At 39.8% G+C, this 20,375-nt stretch overlaps 2 long non-coding RNA genes across 2 annotated transcripts in view; one reads left to right on the forward strand and one right to left on the reverse strand.

Moving 5' to 3' along the window:
* Positions 1 to 20,375, forward strand: part of LOC122460712 — a 47,951-nt gene that overhangs the window by 24,241 nt on the left and 3,335 nt on the right. Inside the window, exon 2 of the long non-coding RNA XR_006282168.1 lies at positions 15,161 to 15,292. This is a non-coding gene — a long non-coding RNA (uncharacterized LOC122460712). The remainder of the gene's footprint in view (positions 1 to 15,160; positions 15,293 to 20,375) is intronic.
* LOC122460713 lies at positions 15,152 to 18,321 on the reverse strand. The gene is made up of 3 exons (XR_006282169.1): positions 18,198 to 18,321; positions 17,129 to 17,188; positions 15,152 to 15,281 (listed from the first exon to the last, which is right to left on the reverse strand). It is a non-coding gene; the product is annotated as an uncharacterized LOC122460713 (long non-coding RNA).

A 20,375-nucleotide genomic window follows, 5' to 3' on the forward strand; every position in this document is an offset into this window, starting at 1 on the left:
AATAAGAAAAGGCCGCTATTCCTGGTATACTATAAGTAGACAGATTTATCATGTGTTGAATCCTTGTTGAATATTTGAACACAAAGTCTGACGCTGAAGACTTCCATGAAGTCTATGGCAAGACTCTCATTGACTCCCGTGGGAGAGGGATCATGCTCAGACTTCACTGTTCTACAAATTAAAAACAACAAGGCAATTGAAAATATTCTAAAACAATTTCAGAATAAATGGGCCTGATTCTTTTATACACTGGAGTAGCTTTGTGCCATCCCCAAAAGCTGCCTTAATGCTGTTATAACTGGACCCTGGAGTATTTCCCTACCATAGGAGAATCCTTGAATGGCATCGAGCCACCATAGCAGCTCCTATGTCATCCTTCCTTCCAACAGCTAATGTATGGGCATGGTTGTTGCTCCCTTAAACCCATCTGAACCACAAGCTGCTGTAATGGCTGCTTTAGTGCTATTGGGAGCCAGTATAAATTAGCACATTGTAACTCTTGGTATGGCCCCAAATCACCCTTATTAATCATATAGGTTTACGTTTCTGGGAGGGAGATAAGACTTGTAAATGAAAATGACTTTTTGAATCCTTTGGAAAGTTGCAAAACCTGAAGCTTAATTTTATCCATTTGTTAAATAATATTTTCTTTCATCCTCTTCCTAGGGTATCATACACAAATAATTAGTTATTGGTTACTCTAAGCAGTTAAGTACCAGAGGGGTAGCCGTGTTAGTCTGGATCTGTAAAAGTGGCAAAGAGTCCTGTGGCACCTTATAGACTAACAGAGGTACTGGAGCATAAGCTTTTGTGGGTGAATACATGCGTCTGACGAAGTGGGTATTCACCAATGAAAGCTTATGCTCCAATACGTCTGTTAGGCTATAAGGTGCCACAGGACTCTTTGCCGCTCTAAGCAGTTAGTCTGCTGCCAATTGAAGCATTAAAAATTTCTTTCCTGCATGTTGATATAAAACAGAGTATAGAATCGGTCTTTGGAGAGTCTCTAGAAGGTGGCTGACAAGGTGCTGATACGCATAGCTTCACTTGTTTGTGTTAACCACATCTGGCAATCCAATATATGATAAAAATATGGGAGCCCTCAAAGTTTTGAGCTATAATATTTTCCCCTCTTAAAATTGAATTAATAAATAGGAACAATTGAAGTTATTATCAAGCAGTTAGAAAAGCTAACTGGGTGGTCCTGTAGAAGGCATCGCAAGATCTACCTTGACTGTGGAGTAACTCTTGACTATGAATAGCAGCTACTCTGGATGAAATTACCAAACAGAGCATGAACAATAGTCACTTTATTGCATACACAAGATTAGAAAAGTTAGAACAGCAGTATCACATGACTTAAGCTAATTTATCTGTTTTAAAGAACTCCATCTAAATAGCTAGACAAAATAAGCTTTTTGCAGGGCACAAAATGAAGTTCTATTAGTCCTAGAAAACCCAGAAGACATGCCACATATTCTTGAGTATCATCTACTGGCACCTTATCTATTATCTAACTTTTTACATGTGTATGCATCTCTAATTTATACAACACTTCTGTAACAATCTGATATATTGCACTGGCCTATCTAGTAGGACTGCAGGGCTCACTGGAAAACAACAATTGAGTTTGGTGAAAAAATTCAAGTTGCAGAATTTGGGTTCATTCTGGTGCAGAAGGAAGCTAAGATCTTTTGAATTTTTTTTGTAAAAAATAGAGATGAAGAGAGAAAAACTCCCCACTACCACATGAGAATAGCTATTGGTCTGGTGGTTGGGGTGCTAGTCTGGAAGGTCCCCTGATTTAGAGAAGGGACTTGAACTGGGTCTCCCAGATCTCAGGTCAATGCCCTAATCACTGGACTATTGGCTATTCTAGCTTCTCTCTCTCTCTCATATATTCCATCCTGGACCTGAGAAACCTTCCAGAGGAAAATTCGATTGAATTTTCTGCCACATTGCTATGAAATATTTCAGTTCCAATGGATAAAACTTAGTATAGAATTTTTCAGCTAACACTACTCTCAAGCTAGTATGACATTCCCCATGGGGAAATATGTAAGCACAAATGTATTTAGGACTGGAATAAAATACAAAGTGGTAAGAAGAGGTCCAGATATTATTAGTGGATATTTTGTTTTTTTTAAAAGTTATCAATGAAATGAACATCCTAGTTTTGTTCCATATTAGTATTGCAGATGATAAACAATAAGTCATCAATATAGACCTGTGCAAAGTACTAAACTTAGGAAAGAAAAATCAAATGCAAAAATACAAAATGCAGAGTAACTGGCTCAGCAGTAATATGGCTGAAAAAGATCTGGGGATTATAAATATCACAAGTTAGATATGAGCGAACTTTGTGGTGCCATTGTGAAAACAACCAATATTTTGGAGTTTATTAACAGGAGTGTTGCATGTAAAGCACAGGATGTAATAGTCCCACTCTACTTAGCATTGGTGAGGGCTCAGATGGAGTACCGTGTCAGAAAGACATGGATAAATTGGACAAAGTTCAGAGGAGAGCAACCATAATGTTAAAAGTTTAAAAAACCTAACCTCTGAGGAAAGGTTAAAAAAATTGGGCATGTTTAATCTTTAGAAAAGAAGATGGAGGGAGGACATGATTAGAGTCTTTAGGTATGTTTATGACTATTATGAGAGGACAGTGATCAATTGTTCTCCACGTCCCTGAAAGTAGGGCAAGAAGTAATTGACTTAATCTGCAGCAAAGGGATTTAAATTAGATTTTAAGATAAACTTTATAACCAAAAGGATACTTAAGTACTGGAATAGGCTTGCAAGGGAGGTTGTGGAATCCTCTCAGAGGCTTTTAAGAACAGGTTAGACAAACACCTGTCAGAGATGATCTAAGTATATGTGGTACTGTCTCAGCCTGGGTAGCTGGACTAAATGACCTTTCAAGGTCCCTTCCCTATGATTCTAAAATTTTTGTTCTTTACACTCTGGAAGGGGTATAATGAAAAAAGCTCTCTGCTTACATGAACATATGCTGACTCACATGGCAAATCATCATAGAATCATAGAATCATAGAATATCAGGGTTGGAAGGGACCCCAGAAGGTCATCTAGTCCAACCCCCTGCTCAAAGCAGGACCAAGTCCCAGTTAAATCATCCCAGCCAGGGCTTTGTCAAGCCTGACCTTAAAAACCTCTAAGGAAGGAGATTCTACCACCTCCCTAGGTAACGCATTCCAGTGTTTCACCACCCTCTTAGTGAAAAAGTTTTTCCTAATATCCAATCTAAACCTCCCCCATTGCAACTTGAGACCATTACTCCTCGTTCTGTCATCTGCTACCATTGAGAACAGTCTAGAGCCATCCTCTTTGAAACCCCCTTTCAGGTAGTTGAAAGCAGCTATCAAATCCCCCCTCATTCTTCTCTTCTGCAGACTAAACAATCCCAGCTCCCTCAGCCTCTCCTCATAAGTCATGTGCTCTAGACCCCTAATCATTTTTGTTGCCCTTCGCTGTACTCTTTCCAATTTATCCACATCCTTCCTGTAGTGTGGGGCCCAAAACTGGACACAGTACTCCAGATGAGGCCTCACCAGTGTCGAATAGAGGGGAACGATCACGTCCCTCGATCTGCTCGCTATGCCCCTACTTATACATCCCAAAATGCCATTGGCCTTCTTGGCAACAAGGGCACACTGCTGACTCATATCCAGCTTCTCGTCCACTGTCACCCCTAGGTCCTTTTCCGCAGAACTGCTGCCGAGCCATTCGGTCCCTAGTCTGTAGCGGTGCATTGGATTCTTCCATCCTAAGTGCAGGACCCTGCATTTATCCTTATTGAACCTCATTAGATTTCTTTTGGCCCAATCCTCCAATTTGTCTAGGTCCTTCTGTATCCTATCCCTCCCCTCCAGCGTATCTACCACTCCTCCCAGTTTAGTATCATCCGCAAATTTGCTGAGAGTGCAATCCACACCATCCTCCAGATCATTTATGAAGATATTGAACAAAACGGGCCCCAGGACCGACCCCTGGGGCCCTCCACTTGACACCGGCTGCCAACTAGACATGGAGCCATTGATCACTACCCGTTGAGCCCGACAATCTAGCCAGCTTTCTACCCACCTTATAGTGCATTCATCCAGCCCATACTTCCTTAACTTGCTGACAAGAATGCTGTGGGAGACCGTGTCAAAAGCTTTGCTAAAGTCAAGAAACAATACATCCACTGCTTTCCCTTCATCCACAGAACCAGTAATCTCATCATAAAAGGCGATTAGATTAGTCAGGCATGACCTTCCCTTGGTGAATCCATGCTGACTGTTCCTGATCACTTTCCTCTCCTCTAAGTGCTTCAGGATTGATTCTTTGAGGACCTGCTCCATGATTTTTCCAGGGACTGAGGTGAGGCTGACCGGCCTGTAGTTCCCAGGATCCTCCTTCTTCCCTTTTTTAAAGATGGGCACTACATTAGCCTTTTTCCAGTCATCCGGGACTTCCCCCGTTCGCCACGAGTTTTCAAAGATAATGGCCAAGGGCTCTGCAATCACAGCCGCCAATTCCTTCAGCACTCTCGGATGCAATTCGTCCGGCCCCATGGACTTGTGCACGTCCAGCTTTTCTAAATAGTCCCTAACCACCTCTATCTCTACAGAGGGCTGGCCATCTCTTCCCCGTTTTGTGTTGCCCAGCACAGCAGTCTGGGAGCTGACCTTGTTAGTGAAAACAGAGGCAAAAAAAGCATTGAGTACATTAGCTTTTTCCACATCCTCTGTCACTAGCTTGCCTCCCTCATTCAGTAAGGGGCCCACACTTTCCTTGGCTTTCTTCTTGTTGCCAACATACCTGAAGAAACCCTTCTTGTTACTCTTGACATCTCTTGCTAGCTGCAGCTCCAGGTGCGATTTGGCCCTCCTGATATCTTTCCTACATGCCCGAGCAATATTTTTATACTCTTCCCTGGTCATATGTCCAACCTTCCACTTCTTGTAAGCTTCTTTTTTATGTTTAAGATCCGCTAGGATTTCACCATTAAGCCAAGCTGGTCGCCTGCCATATTTACTATTCTTTCGACTCATCGGGATGGTTTGTCCCTGTAACCTCAACAGGGATTCCTTGAAATACAGCCAGCTCTCCTGGACTCCCTTCCCTTTCATGTTAGTCCCCCAGGGGATCCTGGCCATCTGTTCCCTGAGGGAGTCAAAGTCTGCTTTCCTGAAGTCCAGGGTCCGTATCCTGCTGCTTACCTTTCTTCCCTGCGTCAGGATCCTGAACTCAACCAACTCATGGTCACTGCCTCCCAGATTCCCATCCACTTTTGCTTCCCCCACTAATTCTACCCGGTTTGTGAGCAGCAGGTCAAGAAAAGCGCTCCCCCTAGTTGGCTCCCCTAGCACTTGCACCAGGAAATTGTCCCCTACGCTTTCCAAAAACTTCCTGGATTGTCTATGCACCGCTGTATTGCTCTCCCAGCAGATATCAGGAAAATTAAAGTCACCCATGAGAATCAGGGCATGCGATCTAGTAGCTTCCGTGAGTTGCCGGAAGAAAGCCTCATCCACCTCATCCCCCTGGTCCGGTGGTCTATAGCAGACTCCCACCATGACATCACTCTTGTTGCACACACTTCTAAACTTAATCCAGAGACACTCAGGTTTTTCCACAGTTTCGTACCGGAGCTCTGAGCAGTCATACTGCTCCCTTACATACAGTGCTACTCCCCCACCTTTTCTGCCCTGCCTGTCCTTCCTGAACAGTTTATAACCATCCATGACTGTACTCCAGTCATGTGAGTTATCCCACCAAATCAAAGTAGTACAGGCTAGTAAATACATAGGAAAAGTGACTCATACAAAGCACTGGCCCCCAATGACTGAAAAAAGGATTTCTAAATGTACCATGAAACAATACAGCATGAGAACGAACAGGCAAAGCACTTTCTACTTATGTTCTTTGTAACTGGCCTAGGTATCTCCCATGCACCATTGCCATTGTATAAGTCATGCTACAGGTCGCCCCGCTCAGTTTCCCCTCTTGGACCATTCAAATAAACTTCACTTCAGACTTTTTCTTGGTCAAAAGATACCCCTCCTTAGGGACTAGGTTTATTAATATAAAATAAACTAACTAAAACACCAATGCAAAGTCCATTCATAAGTCTACAAAACTCAAGGTTTCTCCTCCTCCTCCTCCTCCTCCTCCTGTCTGGAACCTTTGCAGTCCCTCTGCTACTTGGTCAGGCTCTCTCCAAGGTTTTTCTATCTAGAGAGCTTTCCTTACTATCTGCAAACTCTGCCACATCTTCCTGACCTTTTCCCCTTTCACTGCAACTTCCTGCTCCTTTTCACACTGACATCACCTGGTTCCTCTCAGGTGGGGCTCATCCTGTAATCAGGCTTGGTTTAGCCCCACCCTCTCCAGCCCACAGGGTGAGCCACCCTGTTACACTCTTCTACTAGGAACACACCTCAATGTATATTTCTATCTTAAAATTACACTCAGCAGGGGGAGAAACAGTGGTTTTTAATCAAATTTACTAGTGACTCTTGAAAATATTGGCCCTTTCCTTTAAGAAGCTTTTGACTGATATTTGATGTCCCCAGTGTTCAAGTCTTCTTCTTTTCTGTGGGAAAGAATGAGATTATAATTCTAAAGTACATGTTCCTACAGCATGGAGTAGATGTATGTAAAGAAAACCCTGCAGCTGCTGCAGACCTTACTGTGGTTTCTCTCATCCCATCAGGAGACATCATTAAACTACAGCAATTCAATTAACATATTCTTTACCTAAACAAGAACTCAGAAGTAGGTTAAATTGGAAACTTTATCTGAAGAAATAGTGCACAATATGCTACAGCTAATCAGCCCCATCAGCAAAATAACTTTATTTCCCCCAGCTCACCAGAAGATTATATATATATATATATATATATATATATATATATATATATATATATATATATAATTAGTACACTGGCCTTGAGGGGGGTAGGAGGTGGGATACAAATAAATAAATACCTCCCCCCATCTAATATCCTAATCATTAACAGTATTGTAATAATTAACCCCCTTCAAGTACAAAAGATTCCTAACCAACAGTTAACTTCAAACATTTAACACAAAAATTTAACATTTCTCTTGCTGTAATATTATAATTTTCACATTTCACCTTACAATTTCTTGGCTAACATAAGGCTGTTGTGTTCAGGTTTTCCATCCTGCAGTGTAAGCTTTACATCATCATCATTATAATTTTTACTGCAATTAAAAAAAACCATGAAAATATTTCTATTCATAATATATTTTGTAAAATGTAAACTCAGCAAACTATGCTATCAGTGATGGCACAGAATGATGCATTCTGGGATCCTTAAGAGATATTACTTGCCTTGCCTAGCTAAGAACTCTCTTTATGCCCTGGGATAGGCCATCAGTTTTGCTTTCCTCAAATGCTATGGTTCATCTCCTCACATGCCATCAAATAGTCCATGCACAAATATCAATGTCTCTCTACACTTTCATTTTTAAAAGCTATTTTACACTGGAAATAGACAAGGTTCAATTACTAAGAGAAAGTGGACTGCAAACATTGGAGGTGAAAAGCCCTCAAGGCAATCAACTGATATTCCAAATAATTACATACTCTAAAGAAAAGGCATGTACACATTCATAGGTGTGATATTGACTAACGTCAATGAGTAGAATACATGAAAGAATAGAGAGGAAACAAAGGGAAATGTCCTATTTGTGGGTATGAGATGGCTGAATAATTGCTTATCTGGAAAACAACAACAACCAACAGCAGCAGCAAAAATGACACAGTTCTTGGTACTCATGGCAAAACAGCTGAATCCAGAGGAAACAAGGTAAAAAGAGAGAGAGAGAGAAAATCAACCATTACAACTATTCAAGCTACCATTTAAAAGAACCCCTTTGAGAACAAAACTGGGTTACACAGGATCACTGGAGGCCTATGTAATACTTTATGTGTACTGTTGGAAGAGTTGGAATGCTGCCACAATTCAGTTTTAACTACAAGGGCCCAGTTCCTCCCTAAGTTGCATTATCTAATGATATCAATAGGCTTGATTCCTTCCAGTAAGGCAGTGGAGTTACATCTGTGTAAAATCTAAAGATTCAGACCAAATATGAATTACACCTCTGAAACAAATGGCAGAATTACCCCCAAAGTATGTTGTCAGGATTGCTCTATCTTATTCCCTACTGTTAGTCACCTTTTGACAGGTTGCATCACTGCAGGATTCCACTGATAAGCCACTGGTATGGCCTCTTTTTGATAGACCACGCCATGATTTCCAGCTATGTCTCCTACCAGCTTTTGAGCACCTAACTAAAGTAGACACTACTGCACCATTCCAAATTGGTACAACTATTTTGGAACTATATCCTATTTTATAATTTACACCAAACATGGAAATTATATCACTATTTACACCACAGTATAATTTAATCTCTGGAGCCAAATTTGACTCACAGGTACATCAGAAGATAGCTGGAGTAACTCCATTTAAGCCTGTGGTGCAGTTTTTAAAAGAGAGTGAGCCACAGGAGTTATACTGATGTAAATCAAGAGTAAGTGGAAGCAGAATTTGGCTCAGTGTTGGTGGACAAGCCCATCTTTAAGTAAGTATGCAATGTGAATTTTATTATTGATGGCTGCAGCCTTAATGAACACATTAAAACATGGTGAGTTTAATGAGTAGGAATAAAACAGCACACAAGTGACAATAATTCACTTCCATTTTATATGTCACTGTCACCACTCCAAGTTGATAAAAACAAGACTTGAAAGCCCAAGCATGAACACAGAATTCAGAGATCCCGTCAATCAGAAGTAAATCCCAATGATGAACTAGCATATCAAAGACCAAACGCCATGTAATAACCCATTCCAAATGCTGCACATGTAATAAAATCAATAGACTATTAGCTGAGCCGTAGCCACACACTGAAGTAACAAAATTAACAGATCACAATTTTCAAGTCAGGTCTGAAGTAAGCAAAACAAGGACTATGATTTACACACTGCCAGTAATGATCCAGGACCCTCTTCCTCCACAATGTGTTGGCCTGGCTTAAAATCATCAAGAGGTTGAAATTCAACAGTTATTTCTTTCAGTGTGGAATATTCTGGACAGCTCTAAAATGCTGCATTGCTGGGGAAAAACAAACAAACAAACACATTGCTGGGCAGTGGTTTTTGCCTTGTTAACTTGAACTTATTAGGATGACTAAAATTTATTCCAGATGTAGTGGTGGTAACATATTACAGTAATGTTAGTTTATCAGCATACATAATATACAGGTAAGATGGAGTGGGGGATGGCTGGTTAGCTCAATGTGGTTTGGAGCACAACTGCCCAAAATTGCAGCATCCAGGGCTTCTTCCCATCTGAGCAACAACACATAAATGGCCAGCTCCAGTAGGAGCCTGGCACTTGAAAAGATACCACCCACTATGCCAGCTGTAGATGTGCTGCTTGTTCTTTAGTTTATGACAGGTACATCTGGATAGGGATTGATAGTTTTTTTCTTTTTACATTTATATTCTGGTCTGAAACAGCTGGGAAACTTATTATCACCATAGTCATCAACCAAAGCAAAGTCCTTGCACTGCCTTATTGCTTATTTTTTCAGGACGGCCCTTTTGAGCTGCGCATCAAATAAATACAATCAGAGGCTGGATTCAGTCTTGCTTTCCTTGGTTTCTATGGCTCCATGCCATCAAGTGGACCATGAATAAATATCAATACATCTTTATTTTATTTATAAAAGTTAATTCATTCTGGAAACAGACAGGTCTCAATTACTGACAGAAAGTGGGTGGTAAACATCAAGAGTGAAAGACCAAAGACTTTAACTGATATTCCAGATGACTACATCGTTCAAAGAAGAGGGATGTACATATTGGGTAAAAATGATTCTATCAGTAGAATCCATAAAAGCATGTAGAAGAAGCAAAGATGATTTTTGAGTGGGTATAAGATGGCTGAATATTTGCATATTGGAAACCCATATGACTGACTGATTTCTGATCAATTCACTGTACTGATTTAGGCTCTAATTCCATACTCATTTCTAGAGCTAGGTGGATATGGCATACAATATTTGTCTGTGAATTCACTTTCTTTAGGTCTTCAACTTTTCTGTGTTAATTGTCTGTGTATATTCGTGAATGAGATTGCTGGATGTAATGTTTGTTGAAATACTGATTTTTAAGCAAACTTTGCAGAATATGAACAGAAAGCAAATTTAGAATATGTAATGATGAGTATTTGCTTCAGAAACCTGATTCTAATAATTATGCTCATCCAATCAGGGAAGAGATACATACCATGTGACAAACTGGCATTGGTCTAATAAACACTGCTTGAATTTCAAATGTCAAATAATTCAGTAAACTGCTTACAAACAAGCTGCAAACTAAGAATTATCCGGAAAATGATTGGCAAATAATTTTGAAGCTTTCAAAAATTAAAGAAGTCACAACGTTTGTCAACAATTCACAAACAGAAAAAGAGTATAAACTTGTTGAATAAATTATTTGTCAAAAATGATTTGCCCAGCTCTATACCTTCCACAAGCAAAACTATTGTTTTCTTTACTGAGAGTTTTGATTGCATGTGGATTCCAGGATTGGGAGCTTTGATTCTATCGGGGTATTTTAAACCCTATATATCTGAGTACCTCAAGGCTGGAAAGACAGATTGAGAAGTCAAAACCCCTTCTTAGTTATATGTAACACAAGAAGCTGGACTTGTGGTCAATCAAGATAGCTTCATTGCACCAGAAAAGAAGCTGTAGAACTCAGCACAGAGAAACTGTGTCTTCCACTCTGGCATGGCTGCATAACCAGAGACATAATCTTGCCCACTCTATCTTCATTTTCCTATTGGTAAAATGGAGCTAAATTATATCTAGCCTGTCTTAGTGGTATTGTGAAACTAAATTAATTATGGATTGTAAAAGACATCAAGATCTTCAGATGGATGACCTTAGAGGAGTGCAAATACCATTGGTAGATATAGACATATTATTTGTATCATGAACTTTTCTGTTTAACAATATTCATAATCTAGAGAGAAAATGTGTGGGTGTTCTATGATTAAGTGCTGTTTAAATTAGTCTACAGTTTAAAATGGATTTTAAAACAAAACTCATAAATGTTTACTTCCATTTCACATGCATTCAATGGAACATGTTGTTAATACCAACCAATTAAAAATAAGAAACTACAGTTCATAAATTCTGTTTGTTTTTGCACAAAGAGGATAGTAGGGACAAACACAGGGAATAACACACTGATAGACTGCAGTGCAATCCAGCTAGGTGCAAAGTATTTCATGTATTGTGGATTGCTGTGCAGGATATTCTTGGCAGTCAGTGGTTTAAACTTGACATTAGCCCATCTTCAAAACAGACATTAGGGAACAAAGAGGTCCCAATGTTCTGCTGGTGAAAACACAGTATTGGATTAGTGTGACAATATACACCTCTGTATTCTCATCCTACACACTATTGTAATCATCTTTGTACAAAATATGCCATGAGGTATCATTTGAAAACTAATGACTCACTGGTCAATTATATCATGGTGAAATGTATATAGCAACATTATATGTAAAGCTGTGAATTTCCCATGAATGATGTTGGTAGCACATTTTGAAACCCACATAGCCCTGAGTAGGCAGGACTGGTCAAGCAGGTCTATCTTAAACAACGTTTATCTCCATTTATATATAAGTAGTAAACAAGGTCCTTGAGACAACAAGAGGGAGACAAGACACTTCAGAGCCTATAGCTAAATCTATTTCAGTGTGTCATGAAAATGTTCAGCTATGTACTTACCTTTGTGATTCCTCATCATCCTATGCTATGATTTTTGCATGATCAATTAATGAAAGTATACACAGAGGAGAAGAAAGACAATGGAGGCACCTTCACCCCCAGACTAAACGACACCTTCTTTACTGATTGAATAAACTTTGCTGTGAAAGGTAAGCCTTAGGAGAACCCGTTTCAAAGGGAGTCTGGATTTAAAATGTGAAGGGAAGCCCTATTCATCCCTTTCTCTTTCTCCTAACCAAAAACAAACAAACAAACAAACAAACAACAACAACAACAACAAAACCCCACAACAAAAACCTCAGCCTTTGGACTTGAGGAGCAGATCCTGGCCTGAGAATTTGGTCAGCCGTGTTACTGAGAACATGTGGTAAGGGATTTCACTTTGAACCAAGTTTGGTTTGTTAAGTTTTCATACTAAGAAGAGTTTAATCTTTATTTCTCTTGTAACCATTTCTGACTTTGTCTTATACTTGTATTCACTTAAAATCTCTCTCTTTGTAGTTAAATAAACTTACTTTATTCTTTAATTAAAGCTAATCCAGTGCTGCGGTTGAAATGGGCTGCATGGAAAATCCATTTAAAGTGGCAAACTGTTGGATATTGTTTCCTTATAGGTCAACAGACTTAAAATACCTAAACTGTCCAGGAGAGCGCTGGACAGTGAAGTACACATAATTTTTGGGGAAAAGTTATGACTGGGAGTATATTGGGGTCACCCTGCAAATAGTAACCAATGGTGCTGGAAGTCAAGGTGTGGCTGATGTGTTACTGACAGGATGATGGGGTTAGAGCTGCTGGACCAGGCTTTGGCTATACACAGATATGCAGGGTGTGACCTGCATGCTGGGAGTGTGTTTGTGAGTATCCCAGGTGGGAGCTATAGCGGCAAAGCTTATGAAGCATCCAAGGTGCTGGGCAGAGGTGAAACAATCACTCACAGGTCTGGATTTCACCCTGCAATATCATAGTTAGATGCTCAACTGGCATAAATAAATTCAGTTACATTGATTCCAGTGAAGTTAGGCTGATTTACATCAGCTGCGGAACTGGTTTAATATCTAATAAGAGCCATCAAATGTCTCCAAATGTGTTTTCTTCCTCTTTAATTACATATAAAAAAGTCAAGAGCAGACAATATCAATTTAGTACAGTCAGAATTTATGACAATAACTTGCAAGATAGTTTCTGTAGGCTATAATAAAGAATCGTGTTTTACTGTAAATTATAATGATTTTAAGCTTGAGCGCTCTTATTAAACTCCTCTTTTCAGACTGGAAAGCATTTGCAAATATCCAGTACAAATCACATATAATTATCTGACCTATGAGGAAAGTTGAAAAAACTGGGCATGTTTAGTCTCGTGAAGAGAAGACTGATGGGGACCTGGTAATGGTCTTCAAATAAGTTAAGAGCTGTTATAGAGGGGATGTTGGTCAATTGTTCTCCATGTCCACTGAAAGTAGGACAAGAAGTAATGGGCTTAATCTGCAGCAAGGAAAATTTAGATTAGATATTAGGAAGAAAATTCTAACTATAATGGTAGGTAAACTCTGGGATAGGCTTCCAAAGAAGATTGTGGAATCCGCATCACATTTTAAGAACGGGTTGGACAGACACCTGCCAGCAATGGTCTAGGTATACTTGGTCCAGCCTCTGTACAATGGTCAAGGTCCCTTCCAGCCCTACATTTCTATTATTCTATTTTTAATGTTAAAGCTGTGGTTATTTTTATTTTCAAATGTGCTGTTATAGTAGTCCTTTTTGATTCTTAGACAGGATAAATTCCACCATCCAGATAAGACAATGGCAAAAATGACCTTGTTTGCTTTATGCCCTTTGTATTAATATGACCAGCCAAACTCCTGCTGGCTGAATACCTTTGGGGTGAAATCCTGGCCACTGAAATCAATGGGAATTTTGCTATGAATTTCAATGGAGCCAGAATATTAGCCCGGTCTTTATTGCTTGACAATTTGGTAAGAGCCTACTTCAGTTGATACTAGCTACTGGGCCTGAACAAGGGACTCAAAAGCAGCTGCCCTGCCACTTAGATTGCAAGAGAATCTCCATCAGCTGTAAACACTAGTGTATAGGGAAAACTTCAGAAAGGAGCACTGATAATTCAACAGTAGTAGGCTACTAACTGGATCTGCTTGAATAATATCAGCAAGTTATTTGTGAATATTTTGTTGAATAAAAGCAGTATGTTGGGCTCACAGTCGTTTATGGTGTCATATTATTTGTTGTCTGCAAGGATTGGGATGGACACAAAGTATTCATCAACATGTTAGTTATTTCCAAAAGTTTAGCATCATGATTGAAATAATACAGACCAACGTGTGCATTATTCACTATGTATGATTAATGATTAGTTATTTATCTGTGTAAAAGATTTCAATCATTCAGTCAGAGAGTGACACCAAGTGATTAGGTAACCAGTCACGTAGTGAATGGTCAAAGTGAACAGTTCATCATTTGTCCATGCCAATTATTGGATGAATACTTATGAATAACAAATATATCGGCAGAAACATCAGCAGTTAGCAAATGTTTCATGAGAAGAAAAAATTCACAATGAATTATTCAACCAGCTCTGTTACTAGTCTCGTCACTTTTGCTGCTTCTGCTGTTTTTCTCCACAGAGAATGAGGCACTGTTAATAAGTCTCTAACCTTTTTAATTTTTTAATTTATCTTTGTGGGGGAGGAAAAAGGTGGTTTAACTGGAATACTCTCAGTTGAACAGATGAACATAATAGTTTTGCCCCTATAGCAGTTACCATCAAAGGATAACAATGTGATTTAAAACAAATTATTAGTGTTGTAACACAATGTCCCTGTGATATAGTTAAATATCATTAACCTAATTTTATGCATGAGGAAACTGAAGCACTTGGAGGTTAAATGCTTGTCCAAGGTCACACAATATGTATCAGAATTGGGAAAGTATTTGATCTCCAAATCCCAGTCCGATGCCATAATCACAATCACAATCCTTATTTCCAGCACAATAACATGTGTTGCTACCCTGAACTGTCTTTTGTTGCACTGGAGATGAGGCAGCAGACATAGCCTTAGTACTTCATTAGTTTCTTTGGATTTTATCTCTCTGTTCTGAACTGTAATCACAGTAGTTGCACTGACCTGCTGGTTCATGGCAAAGAGCAGAGTGCATGGAACGGAACAGATTCAAAAATAAGGTCATTGTGGTCTTCTCACCATTCCATGCTGGATTGTGGGCACAGGCTACAACTAATATTTCACAAGTGCTGTCACTTTGCAGTAAAGTCCCTTTTCCTCCTTTGCTGATCTAGGACCACATCATTTTGCCACCGCTACCTCATAAAAGGTATGCTGCATGCACAATAATGAGCTACCCTGCTTTTCTCCACATGGACTGACTCTGTGTTGCTCTCTTAGTGATGTCTGCATAACCTGTAATCAAGGTAAAATCAACATGGATTTATAGAAAATAGATCTTGTCAAACTAACTTGATTTTTTTGGTGAGATTACAAGGTCCATTAATAAAGGTAATAGTAGTGATATAATGTACTTAAACATTTGGAAGGCATTTGACTTGGTATCATATGACATTCTGATTAAGAAACTAGAACAATAAAAAATGGTCTCAAATATTGCCTCAAAATATAATGGTAAACAGAGAATTGTCATCCAAACGGGTATGCTTCTAGTGGAATCCCATATCGGGATTTGTTCTTGGTTATATGCTAATTGATATTTTTATCAATTATCTGGAATAAAACATAAAATCATTACTGATAAAGCTTGCATATGATGCAAAATCTGGGGGAAGCAGTAAATAATGAAGAGGACAGATCACTGATACAGAGCGATCTGGATTGCTTGGGAAACAGGACACAAGCAAAAGTTATCACAGGTTTCAGAGTAGCAGCCGTGTTAGTCTGTATTCGCAAAAAGAAAAGGAGTACTTGTGGCACCTTAGAGACTAACAAATTTATTAGAGCATAAGCTTTCGTGAGCTACAGAAGTGAGCTGTAGCTCACGAAAGCTTATGCTCTAATAAATTTGTTAGTCTCTAAGGTGCCACAAGCAAAGGTTATGTTTTCTAATACAACTAAATGTAAGATCATACATCCAGGAACAAAGAATGTAGGCAACACCTGCAGGATGGGGGACTCTATCCTACGAAGCAGGAACTCTGCAAAAGACTTTGGGGTTATGGTGAACAATCAGCTGAACATGAGCACCCAGTGCCACACTGTCACCCAAAGGGCTAATATGAACTTTGGAGGTATAAATAGGAAATATCATGTAGGACTAGGAAGGTTAGACCCCCTATTATATGGGTCAAGAGACTGGAGAGCTGTACCTATGGATGGAAGCTTGGCACAACCTGTAAGAAAATCAAGTTTGCCCACAAAGAGTTGTCCAACTGATCTAGGAAGATAGATGATCCTTGTTGGTCATTCAACACTCCAAAGAATCAAAAGAACATTCTGTAAGGGACAGATGGACAACAAGATGGTGAACTGTCTTTCCAGAGCTAAGACATGAGACATCACTCTAAGACTGGATAGACTTCTGAAGTCGATGGGCAAGCATGCTTTGGTGATAGTTCAATATTAGCATTAATGACACTGAGGCACAGGATATCTCACAGATAATAGGGAACTTCAAAGAATGCATAAGTGTGCTGAAGAAGAAGAAGAAGATTGTCCAAGAGATCTAAGATCTCTAAGATCATTCCTATCCCAAAACGGAAAGACGACAGAAAATTTGGTAAGTACACTGCTTACTAGGTAAGTGGTATAGGACGTAGCGTTTTGGCTTTTTGGAACATTGGTCCATCTTCTGTGGGAAACTGGGGCTGTATAGTTTGGATGGCCTAAGCCTCAGTAGAAAGGGAACCAATCTTTTTGGGTACAGGCTAGCTAAAGTAGTCAGGAGGGTTTTAAACTAATAACAGGGTAAAAACAGGGAAGACTGGAGCACTCATTTAACACAAAATTGAGAGATTGAGAACAAAATTAATCAGGAAACCAAAGGGGGTAAAGAAAAGAAATTCTTTAATTGCCTATATACAAATACTAGGAGCCTATATAAAAATACTAGGCAACAAACAATAGGAAACGGAATTGCTCATTACTGAGCAAACATTTTATTTAGTTGATATAACTGGCACCTAGTAGGATAATTTGCATGGTTGAAATGTTAAGAATCAATGGTTATAACCTATTTAGGAAGGATTCAGTGGGAAAAAGGGGTGGGGGAGTGGCATTCTATGTCAAAACTGCATTACCTGTTTCCGAGTCACTGGTAACTTGGAAGAAAATGATCTTGATGCTTACAGATCAATGTCCTAACAGATGAAACACAAGATGGAGTATTAGTTGGTGTCTGCTACAGACCACCAAATCACACTCGGGTACAGGATGACCGCTTACTTATACACCTATCTATAAAATGCAGGGGGAAAAAAGCTTCATGATCATGGGTGACTTTAATCAGAAGGATGTATGCTGGAGGTCTTATGCTGCCTATATTAAAACATCCGTGGAATTTCTAAATATTAATATAGATGACAATTTACTAATTCAAAATATGTTACAAGTAACACAGGGGACTTCTGTATTACTCCTAATCTTGGAAGATAAAAAGGAACCATCACAGAACTAAACATTTATGGTGGCTTAGGAAGAAGTGATTACGACTTGATCACATTTGTTGTGAGAAAACAGAAAAAAGTCTAGAGCAGTATATATACACACATATATATACACACAAACTTGATGCCTTAAAAAGCTCAGTTTCATAAAGCTGTAAACAATAATAAGCCAAATCAGCTGGGAGGAAGAATTTAATAAGAAAAATGTGAATGATAATTGGGAATGGTTTAAGAACACTTACTAGATACCCTAAAAGCCACAGTCTCACAATTGGTTAAAAGAATTACTTGATTTAGAGGGGGAAGTGAAGGCAGCTATAATATAAAGAAAAGGAGGACTTGTGGAACTTTAGAGAATAACAAATTTATTTGAGCATAAGCTTTCGTGAGCTTCCAGTGAAGTGAGCTGTAGCTCACGAAAGCTTATGCTCAAATAAATTTGTTAGTCTCTAAAGTGCCACAAGTCCTCCTTTTCTTTTTGCGAATACAGACTAACAGGGCTGCTACTCTGAAACCAGCTATAATATACTATCAGATATAAAACAATTATCATAATGAAGCTAGGAGCACAGGACCCAAGGAAAAAAAAATCTATAGCCAGCAGAGTTAAGGACTGTAAGGTGGATTTTAAAAAGTATATTAGGAACAAAATGAATACCAACAATTTTATTTGTCTATTATTAGATGAAAATTGTAGAATTACCAGTAATAATTCAGAAATGGCAGAAGTGTTCAATACGTATTTTTGTTCTGTATTTGGGAAAAAACAAATGATGTAGTTATCTCATGTTTTGAGGATAACACTCTTTCCATTCCACTAATAGTCATATTAAAATCAGTAGGTATAGTTCACTTGAATACAAGAGTTTTAAAAGACCTGGCTGATTAACTCACTGGACTGTTAAGGTTGATTTTGAATAAGTCTTGGAACCCCGAGGAAATTTCAGTAGATTGGAAGAAGGCTAACATTATGCTAATATTTAAAAAGGGTAAAGGAGATGAGCCAGGTAATCATAGGTAATCATGTCAATCTGAGATCAATCCTGGGCACATTATTGTTTTACTGTTTATTGGCCCATATCAGCCTCTACATAAAACAATTAAAGTAGGGTAATCTAATCTGTGTCAAGTAATCCATTCTTACAGGAGCGGGGAACCTGTTCAGGAAGTAGTGATTCTGAAAAAGATTTTGCGGTCATGGTGGATAATCAGCTGAACATGAACTCCTATTGTGACAGAGCAAATGCATATAGAGGGGACTCTCAAGTAATATAGAGGTTATTTTGTCTCTTAATTTAGCACTGGTCTGACAACTGCTGGAATATTGTGTCTAGTTTTGATGTCCACAATTTAAGAAAGATGCTGAAAAACTGGAGATGGTTCAGAGAAGAACCGCAAGAATGCTTAAAGGATTAGAAAACATGCCTTACACAGCAGTGGTTTTCAAACTTTTTTTCTGGTGACACAGTTGAAGAAAATTGTTGATGCCCATGACCCAACGGAGCTGGGGATGAGGGGTGTGGGAGGGGCTCAGGGCAGAGAGCTGGGGAGCGGGGGTGAGGGCTGCAGGGTAGGGCTCAGAAAGAGGGGTTGAGAGTGTGAGAGGGGGCTCTGGACTGCAGCAGGGGATTTGAGTGCGGGAGGGGATAAGGGCTCTGGGCTGTGGGTGCAGGCTCTGAGGTGAGGCTGGGGATGAAGGGTTCAGAGTGCAGGAGGGTGCTCCAGGTTTGGGGGGGTTCAGGACTGGGGTAGGGGATTGGGGTGCAGGCTTACCTCAGGTGGTTCCTGGTCAGCAGTGCAGCAGGGGTGCTAAGACAGGCTTCCTGCCTTTCCTGGTACCACAGTCCACGCTGCGCCCCAGAAGCAGCCAGCAGCAGGTCTGGCTTCTAGGCAGAGGTGTACAAGTGGCTCCGTGCAGCTCTCTCCTGCAGGCACCGCCCCACCAGCCAGTGCTCAGGGTAGGGACAGTGTGCAGAGCCCTCTGGGCCCCTTGCCTAGGAGCCGGACCTGCTGCTGGCCACTTCCGGGGCACAGCGTGGTGTTGGAACAGGGAGTGACTAGTCTGCCTTAGCCAGGAGGCACCACCGATGGGACTTTTAATGGCCCAGTCAGTGGTGCTGACCAGAGCCGTCGCGACCCAGTGCCTTACATTCTGCGACCCAGTACTGGGTTGCGACCCACAGTTTGAAAACCACTGCCTTACAGTGATAGATTCAGGGAGCTCATTATTTAGCTTAACAAAACCAAGGTTCAGGGATGACTTCATTACAGTCTATAAGCACCTATATGAAAAACAAATATTTGATAATTGGCTTTTCAGTCGAACAGAGAAATGTATAATACAATCCAATGGCTGGAAGTTGAAGCTAGGCAAATTCAGTCTGGAAAAAAAGACATGCATTTTTAAATGTATGAGGTTAATTAACCATGAGAACAATTTACCAAGGTAGATTCTCTATCACTGGCAATTTTAAAAATCAAGATTGGATGTTTTTCTAAAAAATATGGTCTAGGAATTATTTGGGTGAAGTTATGTGGCTTAAGTTACACAGATGATCAGACTAGATGATCACAGTGGTCCCTTCTAGCTTTGGAATCTCAAGCTATGAATTTAGAAGAACCTGATCCCACCTAATCAGTCCAGAACTGCAGTAGGGTCTGTCTGTGCTCACATGGGGCTGCTCTTTTTCTCTGCTCCCAATTTGAATGCTTTTGTGTGCAGGCTGCTGCGAATGCCACACCTGACCCTTTCCATTTTGTACTCAAGCGCTCTCATTCAATGCAGTGGGATTGAGTGATATTTGTCTAGTTGTTAAATGTGAAATTATGAGCTCCAATCCAATTAAGTTTAGAATGTGTCCAATTAAGTTTAGAAGGAAAG

Source organism: Dermochelys coriacea, chromosome 6 (assembly GCF_009764565.3).
Source record: "Dermochelys coriacea isolate rDerCor1 chromosome 6, rDerCor1.pri.v4, whole genome shotgun sequence".
In the NCBI taxonomy this organism is placed as follows: Eukaryota; Metazoa; Chordata; order Testudines; family Dermochelyidae; genus Dermochelys; species Dermochelys coriacea.